We start from the raw sequence: 12992 nt of genomic DNA on the forward strand, positions 1-12992 counted from the left end.
AGAACTTAAACTGTATGTAGATGATTGTGTGAGAAAAGTCAAACTGCTATGCTTGTGCCCCACAAATTGTTCATCCAGAAATGAACAAATACTGAAATATACAAATATTTATTAATGGTCCTTTATGACCCTCTGGGATTAGTTGGTTTTTTTATTCCCTCCTTTAAAACTGCTAAACATTTCATTGGGTTTCTGTTTCAGAAGCAAGCAGCACTGAAGAACAAGGCAACTTTTCTAACAGGCACTGGCTTCTCAGAAAGACGGGGAAGGAATGTAAAGGAAACGGGGAGAAAAAGTGGAACACTTGCAAGCCAGCCCCTCTGCTTTTCACCTTGTGTCTTTTTCCTTCCCCATTCACAGCTGTGGCCCTTTGTTTGTTTAACAGACCATTACAATCATCCGGAGTTCAATGGGGGAGGAATGTGAGCTCAAAAGGAGCTGTCCCTACAGTCCACATATGTGGTCATCCCTGCCCAGCCTTCGGGCTCCTGGCTGCCCTGGAGGCCAGCACCTTGCTCACCATAAGCCTGAAACCCCTGGAGGTGTACTTGCTGCTCCTTCTCAGGAGCCTGGAGCAATGTCTCCAGGTGCTCTTCATCTCTGCTGGCCTAACCACTGAGGTCCTGAGACAGACATTGCCTGACGTGTTGGCCGCCCCTGCCCGACCTCCACCTGTGCACCTGCATTGAAAACTGCAGCCTGCTCCTCCCTGACCTCCCAAACCTGGCAGGCTTCCCAACGCCTTTCTCAGGTCCTGGCAGATGCACCAGCTGCACTGGGATGGATTTCACTCCCTTGATCAACAGATCAAAATACTATTCACTAGCAATATATTTCTATAAGAATCAAAAGGACTGTAGTTAATACAATGATGAAGTATTTCAGTGGACCTCATAAAGCCCTCCCCTGCTAGTTTGTCTAATAATTTCTATCTCACAGCCTTGTGAGGCAGCTACAAAGGCATCAATGTTCCCTTTAGGGCTCAGAGGACTTAAATTCTTTGCCCAGAAGCACTGACTGATGAACCTGCAAACAATGTCTGTACCACACTAAAAAAAGGCCTGGTCCAGAGTGAGCACTCAAGAAGTATCGGTCCCCTGGATGCAGCCTCTGTCCCTCCTCACCAGTGACACCGATGGATGCTAACAGTACACTTTTAGCAATCTCTTTCCACTTCTGCCCCAGCCACACTGTCTGCAGGAGCAGAGACCTTTAGCAGGAGCTCTTACTGCTGTATTTCCAGAGAAAGCCTCAGAACAGCAGCAGGCCTCCTGGTGTAGCTGCATAGGACTAGCACTTCCCCGGGATGAACCCTCAGCTTCTATATGGGTGGGCAGCCTCGACACATCATGAGCATACAGGTAAGGCCTACCATCAGGGGCAGTTTCCAAGCTTTGAATTGACAAGGTTGTCAGTAGAAAACTCCACAGACCTGCAGTGTTACTGCGGCTGTGGATGGGGGTCAGCAGATAAGTCCACTAACTGCTTCATCAGATTCTCTGAAGTGCAGTGTACACTGATGCTTTAACAAAAGAAACGCAAAACACTCCTGTCCTAAATTATTTTGCAGTTTGATGAAAAGGGGAAAGTCTACTTATTCTCCACTAGAATCTTGACGTACCCTTGCCTCAGTTTGCTGTTTTCAAGCAATTATGCATATATACACCCAGCTAGAATTGATTTGAAAGCTTGCACACCTACTGGGTGACAGGAACCGTCGGCCGTGAGGTGGGATGAAGTCCTTCCAGAAGTCTGAAGATCCAATCTGTAAAAGAGACCTTGTACATCTTCAGTCAATGACATCAGAAAAACACTCTCCCGTTGTGCAGTAACCTGAGCTCCGCTTTACAAGCACATATTCGTGTACCCCATTTCGGTGTAGGAGATTTTTTACTGCTTTTTTCATGCCTTTTATTGGATGCTCTTTACTTATATCCTTTGTCCTACTGCAAGTGAATTAGAACAACTCTCAAGTTTTTCCCTGCTTTTTCTGCAAGTAGAAAAAAAAGAACACATGAAATTGCTTACCCAAAACATTCAAAACAGCACTCAGAGGAAATGGTATTTCTTTTAAACCAACAGCATTTAAATACCATAAACAGGTATGCAAATCTATGCAGTAATACAACTTGAAACAAATTATGAATTGAAAGAAAGTCGGCAATGACCCATCAACACTCACTTTCAACAAAAGCTTCAAATAAACATTGAGATCTATCAAATAAGCAAGGCCAAAAGGCTGGCACCTCCAAATTGAATATTCGATTTAGTACTGACTAAACCTGGTTACGCATCAAAAAATCTTTTAAGGGCTGGGGATTTAGCTCAGTGGTTTCGCTACCTGCTGCGCAAGCGCAAGGAGCCAAGTTTGATCCCCGTACCAAAAAAAAAAAAAAAAAATCTTTTAAAAGGACAGATTCTTAGGCCACAGGTAAGCCAGCACAGACTAAAAATATCTTAGGTACCCTGAGAATTTAGTTTCTATTTTTTTTTTTTTTTTTGAGACAGGGTCTCCCTATATAGTTCAAGCTGGGCTCAAACTCACTGTACAGTCTAGGCTGGCCTCAAACTCATGGCAATTCTCCTGCCTCAGCCTCCCCAGCGCTGGGATTACAGGCATGAGCCACTATACCCAGCTCAGAATTCATGTTTCTACCAAGACCTTAGGAACCAAGTCTGCTGCTGGCTTTGTACCACCAAACTCTGATGAGCATTTCAAAACCAGTATCTCTGTTCACCAATTAGTGATAAAACTTGGCTTCTAAATCCCATTAAAACCATTCCGACCAACAGATCCTCTTAGGGGAAAGCTACATAGGCTTTTTTTCACTGGTACAAAAGGTAAATTGATTATGAAACAAAGCCAATTATAACTCACCTACGTGATCCAATCACTGGCTGCCTGCTCCTGTTAATTTAATCAGAAGGGCTGTGCCCCTTTACTTTATATAGAATAGCCTTTTAAATTAAAAATGGAGAAATTAAGACTTTTTCAGCCAACTAACATTTCAAAACAACCCAACACAGCTCAAGGAAGAAACTGGAGGCGAATAGGTTATGTGTCTGAATCAGTCTGTGTTTGATCGCTCCCTTATTTTGCATGTATAAACACTTCGCAAATCATCTGCATGGGCGCTGGGAGCAGCTCACCTCCTGTGTGCTAGTGGGGGTAGTATGGCGGCCCAGAGGACTCCTCTTGTCTGCTGGGAGCAGCAGAGCCACAATTCTAACTCAGGTTAAGTCTGGTTTGTTCCAGTTTAATATCTCTAGGGGCCAAAGGCCTCCTAAGAACCCTATGTGACTGTAATCCCAGCTACCTGAGAGGCTGAGGCAGGAGGATTGCAAGTTTGAGGATAGCCTGTGTGAGTTAGTGGGACAATGCTTCAAAATAAAAATTTTTAAAGGGCTAGGAATATAGCTCAGTGCTCCCTGGGTTGAATCTCCTCAAATCCCACAGAATAAATGTAGGTCACATTTAACTTCTCTGTATGTTCTCCAGGAAGTTCCATGGGGGAGTCCATTATACTTTAGGTGGTTTTCATCTGAATGCTTATAGCACAGAAAGAAAGGTGCCCATGTGAAGTGCTGGATACATTAATTTACTTGGCTGCAGTGAGTCACACTCATGTTGGTGGCCGGGGGTATAGCTCAGAGGTAGGCTCTGTGCTTTGTGTGCACAAGGTCCTGGACTCAATCCCCAGGACCTTCTTGGATCAACTCTGGCAGTAACCAGTCTTGGCCATAGGTTATATGCATTATAAATATGGTCTGTTAAAGGACTGCTTTTCATTTTCTTAACGATGTCATTTAAAGTTCTAAATTTTGATGGAATCTCATTTATCAATTTTTTTCTTTTATACATCATGTTTTTTATATCCTAGGAAATTCTTGCCTACCCTAAATTCATAAACATGTTCCCTTACAGTTTCTTCTTAAAATACTTTTAGGCTTTCATATTTAGGTTCATAGATCCTTTCAAGTTATTTTTATGTATGGAAAGAAAGGGTTGAGGTTTTTTATATATGGATACCAGGTGTTCTAGTACCATTTACTGAAAACCCTATCTTTTCCTCAGCTCTTGAGTTTATATTCTATAAAATGTTAATGTTAAATAATCTTTCAAAACTCAGTGGACCATATATGTGTGGTTCTATTTCAAGATTCTCTGTTTTATTCCAATGATCTATATGTCTTTCCTTACACCAACACTGCCTTGATTACTGTAGCTTTAGAAGAAGTCTTAAAACTAGGTACTAAACGTCTTCCAACACTGTTTTTTTGTGGTTTTTAAATTACTTTTCTAGGTCCTTTGTACTCCTACATAACTTTTAAATTTCAATATCCAATTCTTCATTTATAGCAAGTATACACAGACCTGAATTTTTATATATACCTTGTGTTTTCTAATCCTGCTAAATTCAAATACAAGTTCTAGGGGCTCCTAGAGATTTCTTAGTATTTTCTCTGTAGATGATCATTTCATCTACATATAAAGATTTCACTTCTCCCTTGCCAATCCTATCCTAATTGTGTCATCCTATTGCCAGACTATTTTGGTGAGGCCTAGGTTTCAAAGTTTAATGGACAGATGAAGAGTAGGCATATCTGCCCTTGTTTCTCACCTTAAGGAGAAAGCATTGTATCTTCTCCGTTCATATAAGGTGTTTTTGCTGGAAGTATGGAGTACATGTCTTTGATCTGTTGAGAAGGTTCTGTTCTATTTCTAGTCTCCTGATAGCTTTTACCATGATCAGCTGTAGAATTTAGTCCAATACCTTTTCTCTAACTACTGACAGGATCATATGGCTTCTTCCTTTCCTCTGTTAAAATGATGACTTTTGGGGGTGGATCTTCCAATGCTGAACCAACACTGCCATCCCTGTAATAAAACCACTTTCTACATACTGCCAGATCTGACTTCTAATAGTTTGTTTTATTAAACATATTTCTATCTATGTTCATACTTTTTTCTTCTATTATCTTTATCCAGTTTTAGTATTAGCACAATGTTGATTTCCTAAAATGAGGGGAGAAGTGTTCCTTTTTTCTGCTTTAAATGTTTGATATAATTCACCAGTTAAAGTGTATACAAGCCTGTTGTTGACATATAGGTAGGTTTTCAAGCTAGGAATATACTTTCTTTAATAGGGGCTATTCAAATTTTATATTTCCTCCAGAGTTAGCTTCATTAATTTGTCTTCCAAGGTACTTCTTAGAATTTGTCAAATTTATTTCAAAACAGATTTTTGTAATATGCTTTCTATATCCTTTTAAATTCTGTAAAATCTGTGGTAATGTCTCCTAGATCTTGATATTGTAATTTTAAAAATGTATAATTGATGTTGTGTAATAGGAAGAAAAGGTCTAAAGAAGTGGAGGAAGTGGGAGGGGTAGGGGAAAGGAAAGGAGCGAAAAGAAAAAATATGAGAAAAGGAAAAACATGGAAACAAAGTCTTTGCAAATAGGGAAGGGTAGAGGGGGTGAAGGGAGGGTAGGGGAATGGGGAAAAAAATAAGAACCAAGAGACTCATGTAATGGTACAAGATCCCAATGATGACTGTAACTGGATTTTATACCTAAAATGTACCAATAAACTTAATGGGAAAAAAAAATCATCTGCATGGACCGCCTGTCATTTTGAAATGCTCAGCATTTATCATGGTGGTTTAAATGGGTGGTCCCCGAAGCTTGAATTAAACTCCCCAGCCCTGAGAGCTTTAAAAAACATTAAGGCAAAAGAATCAAATTCTTCTGCTTGTTCATCTCACAAGTGGACAATCCCAATTTATGTATTCAGAGAGGTGGGGGCTGTCATCCCCTTCCCAGGGAAGGGCTCCCAGAACATGAAGTACACAGCCAGAGGTAGCTTAGCTTCATTGTCAAAAGATTCAAATTATCACCAAAAAAAAAAGCAATTCCTTTCTGAATTCAACAATACTCCTTGGCCTCCAAGGGCTCACACAGGAGCTTATTCTTAAGCTACTCAGCGTGAGTGGCACTGGTGAAAGAGGAGCGCTCTAGCCGGGAGGACCTCAAGCCCCCAGCCACTCCCACCTCACCACCAAGCCCCCGTGGTCACAGCTAAGAATGCAGTGGGAGCCAGGGACGTAGCTCAATGGCGCTGCACCTGCCTGGCAAGCACAAGGTCCTGAGTTCAATCCCCGGTAAGCCCCCACCCCCCAAAAAAAGAATGCAGTGGGAAACCTAACACAGGCCTGGCCTGGGGACAGTCATATGGAGCATATGATAATTTAATACAGTGGAAGAGAGACAATCAGGAAAAATAACACATCTCAGTTTGACAGGATGCTACTTGCAGGCTGTTTTCCAGGTCTGGATTTAGATTTCAAAAGCAGAGAAAAAGGTTTTCAGATGGCAGTTTCTTTTCATGTATGTAGTAAAAATGACCCCATAAAGTTAAACCAAAAGATCAAAGTTTCTGAGTTCCAGAGCGGCACAAAACAAAATCATACTTTTCTAGGAAGGGACATTACCACGTGGTAACCAGATTCATTAATTATTTTCAATGAATGGAAATAGTTTTTAGGAAGCCTCTCACTGACAACAAAGAAAAGTTTTGTAAATCTAGAGCATATGGTTTCTAGAATCCCTTTCTGCTGGGACAATTTTTTTTCTAGGTGACTGCTTCTGAGAACAGAATTTAGGAACATACTTTTTCTCACTTAATGAATGGGGTTAGCTGCCTGCCGAGCATTTGCTGAAACCCAAATTGCACAAAACGATTTCTCCCAGTTTTAGCTCATTCACTTCTAGTGACTCCTGGTTTTACTTAAGCAAGCTCTCCAAACTCACTTTTTTTGTTTTTTAAACTTCTCATGATTTGAGTGGAAAAGAACTGAGCAAGCCCAACCCTGAAAAGTCTGTCTTGGTTTTCAGTGGAAAAATCTTTTAGACTGAAGATTTGCCAGGTTTGTTTTTATAAAGCCTCTCAAATGTTTAACTTTCTTTCTAAAGACCGTAATTCCAGATGGAAAGAAGTCCACCTGATTTGGCAGATTACTGACAACTAAATGCAACAAGATTCTGTCTTTGCAGAGGAGACTGTTAGCGAGATACTCAGATTCACCTCTGGATAGTAACATCATTTTAAAGATGACACAGGAGGGGCATGTTGCTAAAAGATCCCACGTATCTTAACGCATCTGTGAGCCTACCATTGGCCCTTACCCTCTCCCATTACATATACTCCCTGGAAGGCCCCATCACACCCCAAGGTTTCAACTACTTCCTGAGGTCAGAGGCCTCCCAAACATCTTCACTTCTGAACTTTAATTTATTTATTTTGCAATACCCAACACCTTGGACTGCAAGCACTTTACCAGTAGCTACATTCCTAGCCCTTTTCTTTTCTTTTCTTTTCTTTTTTTTTGTGGAACCGGGGATTGAACTCGGGTCCTTGTGCTTGCGCAGCAGGCGGTGAAACCACTGAGCTACATCCCCGACCCCGCCCTTTTCATTTTTAAAATTTTCAGACAGGGTCTAAGTTGTCCAGGCTGGGCTCCAACGTATCACGATCCTTCTGCCTCAGCTTCTCAAGTAGCTGGTGATGCAGGCACGCATCACCATACCTGGCTTAACCCTGAACTTCCTCTCCAATTCCACCCTAGTGTATGAGTGCTTTCCTGTTCTTCTAAGCGCCCCTCCCGGTCACATCTTTTAAGTGGAGGTCTCACACTCCAGGTCGAAAGCTGACTCCTCCCAGAGCTACCTGAGGTTAGCTAAGGGCCTGCGGTGGGTGCAGTAATGGCTATCAGTTCTTGGTTGCCCAGGGGTGATGCTATGGCTTGGTACCTCACATCCTCTGAGTAGGCAGTGGTAGCCCTAATTTACCGCGAGAAAACCAAGGCTTAGAAGTTGTGCTAATTTGCCTGATTCCACAACCAGCAAACAGCTGAGCTGGGAGGTGAATCCGTGGTTTGTGATTTGAAATTCAATCCCTTCACTATAATTTCCCAGCCGCTACAAAGTCAGAAACTCTGGAGTCATAACTAGATTTTTTCTCTCGGATCAAGCAATTCAGGTCCCGTGGGTTTCCTGTCTCTCAAGTGTGTTTCCTCCTCCCAAGTCCCGCAGTTACCGACGCTCTGGACGCCATCTCCCTGGCCTGCAGCTCACGGCAGACATTTTACTCTGCCCCGCCCCCGTTTCCCTTCCTAGCTCACTCAGAACAAGGGCTGGGTTCATTATCCCTTGTATTTTAGCCCAGCCAAAGGCAGAAATGGTCCGAAGAAGTCTGTTAATATCTAAACCCAATGAAGAAATTCTGCTGTACTTCTGGGAGCATAGGAGGGATGTATACAGAGGGTGGGAAAAAGAAAGACACTCTCTTCCCACCCTGTCCCACACCCGGAGTCTGGAAAGGGAAAGGAGGAGGCCTGTCAGACCCTGGTTCTCTAAGGCAGAGGCCGAGTCCCCGAGGGGACAGCTGAGTGATCCTGCCCTGCCTCCGCCCTTGTTCCCGCTGAAGGCCAGGCCTTAAGCAGGAAGTTTGCTGTGATGTGTGGAAGGTCCGAAGCCAGTTCTTTGCCTTCCAGGAGCTATGGGAATCTCTAGGTTAGGGCCACACCCTACTGGGAAAGAGGACACACCTAAAACTGGTGGGATGAATTTCTCCTCTACGTTGGCAAAAGGGAGGCCGGTGTCCAAACAAATATGGGGAATAACCTTGTACCAGGAGAGTCAGATGCGGTCCCTCAGTAAGGTGCTACGAATCCTACTTAGGACCCTGCCTAGCCAGGATGGAGACTTAGCTATAACTGCTGGGGACTGGAGCCTGTTTTTCATAAAAAGGCCACCACCAGTCTCCAGAGAGAACTGTCTGGATTCTAGTGACCTGAGGCCAGGCCTGGGCCTTCGAGCCTCAGGCAGACTGAGCCAGAAGGAAGGAAACCAGGGCAGATGGTTGCACACACTCCCAGATAATGCCTCTGATTCATACGCAGATACCTAGAAAGTGAGAGGCTTACAAGCTAGCTCTGAGGCCTTTATCTTAAACTCTGGATTGCTAAAAACAAACAAAAAAGGAAAAAGGGGAATCTACTAGGAAGCAGAAAGAGAAGCCAGACCAGCTGGCATCTTAGGTCTGGGACATCTAAGGCTGGGCATCCCTTCTGGGCCAGAATGCAGGGAAGGGAGTGGGACTTGATTTCCATAAAATGGAAATGATGGTGTCCAGAAAACTGAGGTGCTTTCTGGGAAGGAGAAAGGGTATAAATCCTTGTGACATATGGGATGAGTCCCATCCTCCACGGGAACTCCATGTCAGTTCTGTAGCTGAATGTCTGCCACCTTCAGAGGAGGACTTCTAAAGGCCCTGGTGAAGTCTGAAAAGGATTTTGCATACCCCAAGATAGATCAGCTATAATGCAGAAATTAGAACTTTGAGTAGAAAGCATCAGGAGGCAAGAGAAGCTTATTTTCCTGCCCAATGGGTACACCACTAAATCCGAAGGGTGGCTGGGCTGTGGGGCTGCAAGGGTAGCCACCTCCAGGAGGCTACATTCCCATCTTGGTGCCTGCGGACCGGTGGGGAGGGATGTGCAGAAGGGAGGGCTGTCCACTCCACTGGCACAAACTGAACTCTCATGTAGCTTTTCTCAGATGCCCAGCAGCCTAGCAGGAGCGGGGAGGCAGGTCCATGGAAAGGGCTGTTTGGGCATACTGGACACTGCGATCCATACTTCTTCCCCTGGCTCTGTTTTTGAACTGGCTCTCTTCATTCAGTCACAAAACTGCCATCAGTGTGACTCCTCTAACATGCACATATGTTCCTGTCACTTGGCTGCTTGGAATTCTTCAGTGGTCTCATTAGTTTCCATCAGTAGCAACCAAGAGACTTGTCTAATCAGAACCACTGAGTTTTTAATCACAGAGCATGATGTTCAGACTTGTGTTACAGAAAGATACTTTAGACAGCAGACACAAAGATGATTCTCCTGGATTGATTAATTACATACCTTAAAATGGACAAATAGTAATTCCCATAGCAAAACAAACAAAGCAACAAAACTGCTCCAAAGAATAAATGCTATCACTGAATGCCCAAGTTCCTCTATAAAACCATTCACTGAGTTCTACATCCTTCCTGAATCAGAACTAGCAACATTTATGCACTTTGAGTTGAACAGTTGAGACAAATGAGAACCATTTTAGTGAAACAAAAAGACTGTGATCTTAATGTGATTTAAATTTACATGGTGACTGTGTGTGCTTTATGAATCATTTTTAATTCCTACTGCTGAAACAAAAAAAAAATATTACCTTGGTAGCTTCTACAAAATAGATCAATTAAATTATTCCCCAAAATAAAATACACTTTGGCATAGCATAAACATACATAGTTTCCAGCATTTTAAAGAATGAAAAATACTCTTTATTTGGTTATTTTAATAAGTATATTTAATACTTTATTAAGATCTCAACTGTCATTTTCACTTTTTATTTATTTATTGTTCATGAAGAGGGGAGTAAGGAGTTTTAATAATACTCCCTAGGAAATAACTTCTAACTTGAAAGTGGTACAATATGTTCTACGCTTGCTCCATTCCACTATGAGGGAGGCACACTCTACTTAATTCTGTAGTAGGCTGTGCTCCTGTGGTTAAACAACAAATCCAAGGATAGTATTCTTCTAGGTACAACCTAAGACAGATGGAGTGGAAAGAGAACTGGCTTTAGAATTAGATAGTTCTAGATTTTAATGCTGGCTCTGCTACTTGGAAGGTGTGCGACCTTCACCAAGTTGTATAATTTCTTCTCTAAGTCTGAGTCTTTTCTGCCATAAAATGGGGATATCCATCCTACTGAGCTATTATTAGAAGATACATTCTGTGGATACATATAGTGGCATAATGAGGGCCACAGAGTCCAAAATAGCTGTACAAAGTAGATGTGGCCTGTAAGTAAGAAGTATCAAGAATGGCTTTATTTACACTGTGGGTGAGCTTACAACAGGAAAACTTTAATATTGTTAATAAACACAATTTATTTTAGAACATAAAACATGCAACAGAAAGAATATACATGAATGATCCACTTCAATCCTCTTACTGTGGATCATCATATTCCTTCCTAACATATACTTGTAAGAGAAATTTATATTATTATATGTTTGCTTTAACAGTGTATGTTGTGTATTGGAAAGAATCCTAAACTCTTGAGTTGTGTAATATAATTTACTGTGCTATGAATGCAAGACTGAGTCTGATGACAGAAAACAATTACAAACAGGCTTGGCATGAACTGGTCTTATGAATCTCATAAAGTTACTGAAAAGATAAAGCCATTCATGCATTTTTGGATTCTGCTAAATCTTTCCTTCTGAATCTGTTTCTGGGGAAGTAGACCAATTTCGGTTAGAATATCTGCAGATTATGTCCATGTATCCATTTCCCAAGATAAATGTAAACCTAATGTACTGCAAGCATGTACTAATAGATAAAAAAACACTATTAATATTAAATGTTAATAAAAGAATCATCTGGAAAGTAGAATGCATGCGAGCACACCTGGTACCCCCACCCGAGACAGCTGGAAATCAATCTCAAGATCACGAAAGAAGCTAGAAAGTGGTTTATCTTGAGAAAATGGCGGGGGGGGGGGAGTGTCAGATATAAGATGTATTATATGAAAACTTACAAAAAACACTGGAATAAAAAAATTATGGAATCTCAGTAAAGGAGAGTTTGCAAAAGATATATGGAAAGAGGCCAACAGTTATGGTTAAGCAACAGCATAAAAGCTGCAAAACAAGGGAAGGGTTGCTTTAGGGTGAAATGGGCTTGGACAGAGAACTAACACATGCTATGGGGAAAACCACAAAAATGCTGGCTAGGACATTTAAGGCTAGAATTAAGGAACATTATCTTGAAATGAGTGGTTAAAACAAACCATTATCTTTGTATGAATGGTGGAAAGTGAGATATAAAAACTTCTGATATATAAGAAAAGTTATACATCAGAATCTATGGTTGGTGTCCTGCCAACCATAGATTCCTTCAAATAAAGTCTGGACCTACCTACTTCACAACTTTAGGAAATTTGGATAGAATATGGACATAAATGGACAATCACCCCAATTATGATTTAGGAAGAGTGATTTAGACCCTGAGTTATATGTTACATAGCAGATATGTGATTCTAAATGGAGGACGACACTATTTCCTAGTATTTTCTTTGTTTCTTTTGTTTAAAGCAACTTTAAAATAAAAGGGAAGGATATCATAAATGTTCTAGTAAGCAAATCATGATACACAAAAATCAATGGTCCAGTACCCCATCATTTCTAATTTAATATGGATAAATAGTAACAATGTTCTTAGCAAATTCTCTTCGCTTTTTTTTTAAGATAGGGTTTTGTAAGTTCCTAGCCTTTATCCCTCAATCCTATTTTTCCCTCAGGGCCTGAAGTTCCTCAAATGCAAACTCTCTGGCACTGAGGTTTGTGGAAATGCTGTAAAACTTCTACTGTGCAAGAGGCTTTGGCGTGGGCTCCACTGCAGGGAGAAAATGTGGACAGTTATCACTGACCACAGGGGAGGCGAGAGGGCAGGTGTCTGAGGGCTTAGCAAGACGTACTTACCTTCCTACGTGAGGTACAGGTGCGTTTTACATGTGACCCGAACCAGAGGCCACATCAGACACGAGAGCAAACCTAGGGGAAAAACATGAGAAAAAGGTGCACAAAGGACACAGACAAAGCACACTGGTACCCCATACAGAGACACTGACCTATGGAGAACAGGAACTAGGAGGTCTCCCCATCACACCATGCCACTGTGTCATTATGTCATATTGTAACATTCCTTCAAGTCCCGAAAGAATGTGTACGTATGAATGTATTTACTGATTTTGAGACATGGTCTTGCTAAGTTGCCCAGCCTGGTCTTGAACTCATGATCCTCCTGCCTCAGCCCCCAGTAGCTGGGATTACAGATGGTTTGCTGCTGTACTTGGTTTTAAAGGGTTTTCCA

General features: G+C 41.8%; 1 protein-coding gene across 29 annotated transcripts in view; it reads right to left on the bottom strand.

The window, feature by feature from the left end:
• Nucleotides 1-12992, bottom strand: part of Plagl1 (PLAG1 like zinc finger 1) — a 112945-nt gene that overhangs the window by 15594 nt on the left and 84359 nt on the right. For 7 of the 29 annotated variants that reach the window (XM_087190070.1, XM_087190071.1, XM_021259299.2 and 4 more), the window contains exons 3-4: nt 12602-12673; nt 1698-1765 (exon numbers count right to left, since the gene is read on the bottom strand). The gene's annotated coding sequence lies outside the window, so the exon portion shown is untranslated. Of the gene's footprint in view, nt 1-1697; nt 10663-12601; nt 12674-12992 lie in introns of all 29 variants that reach the window. The other 22 variants (XM_087190065.1, XM_087190066.1, XM_004846029.4 and 19 more) reach the window with 6 other exon arrangements.

This window comes from Heterocephalus glaber, unplaced genomic scaffold, assembly GCF_053883595.1.
Source record: "Heterocephalus glaber isolate CG9 unplaced genomic scaffold, H.glaber_assembly_v1.0 deba00001550, whole genome shotgun sequence".
Taxonomy (NCBI): Eukaryota; Metazoa; Chordata; class Mammalia; order Rodentia; family Bathyergidae; genus Heterocephalus; species Heterocephalus glaber.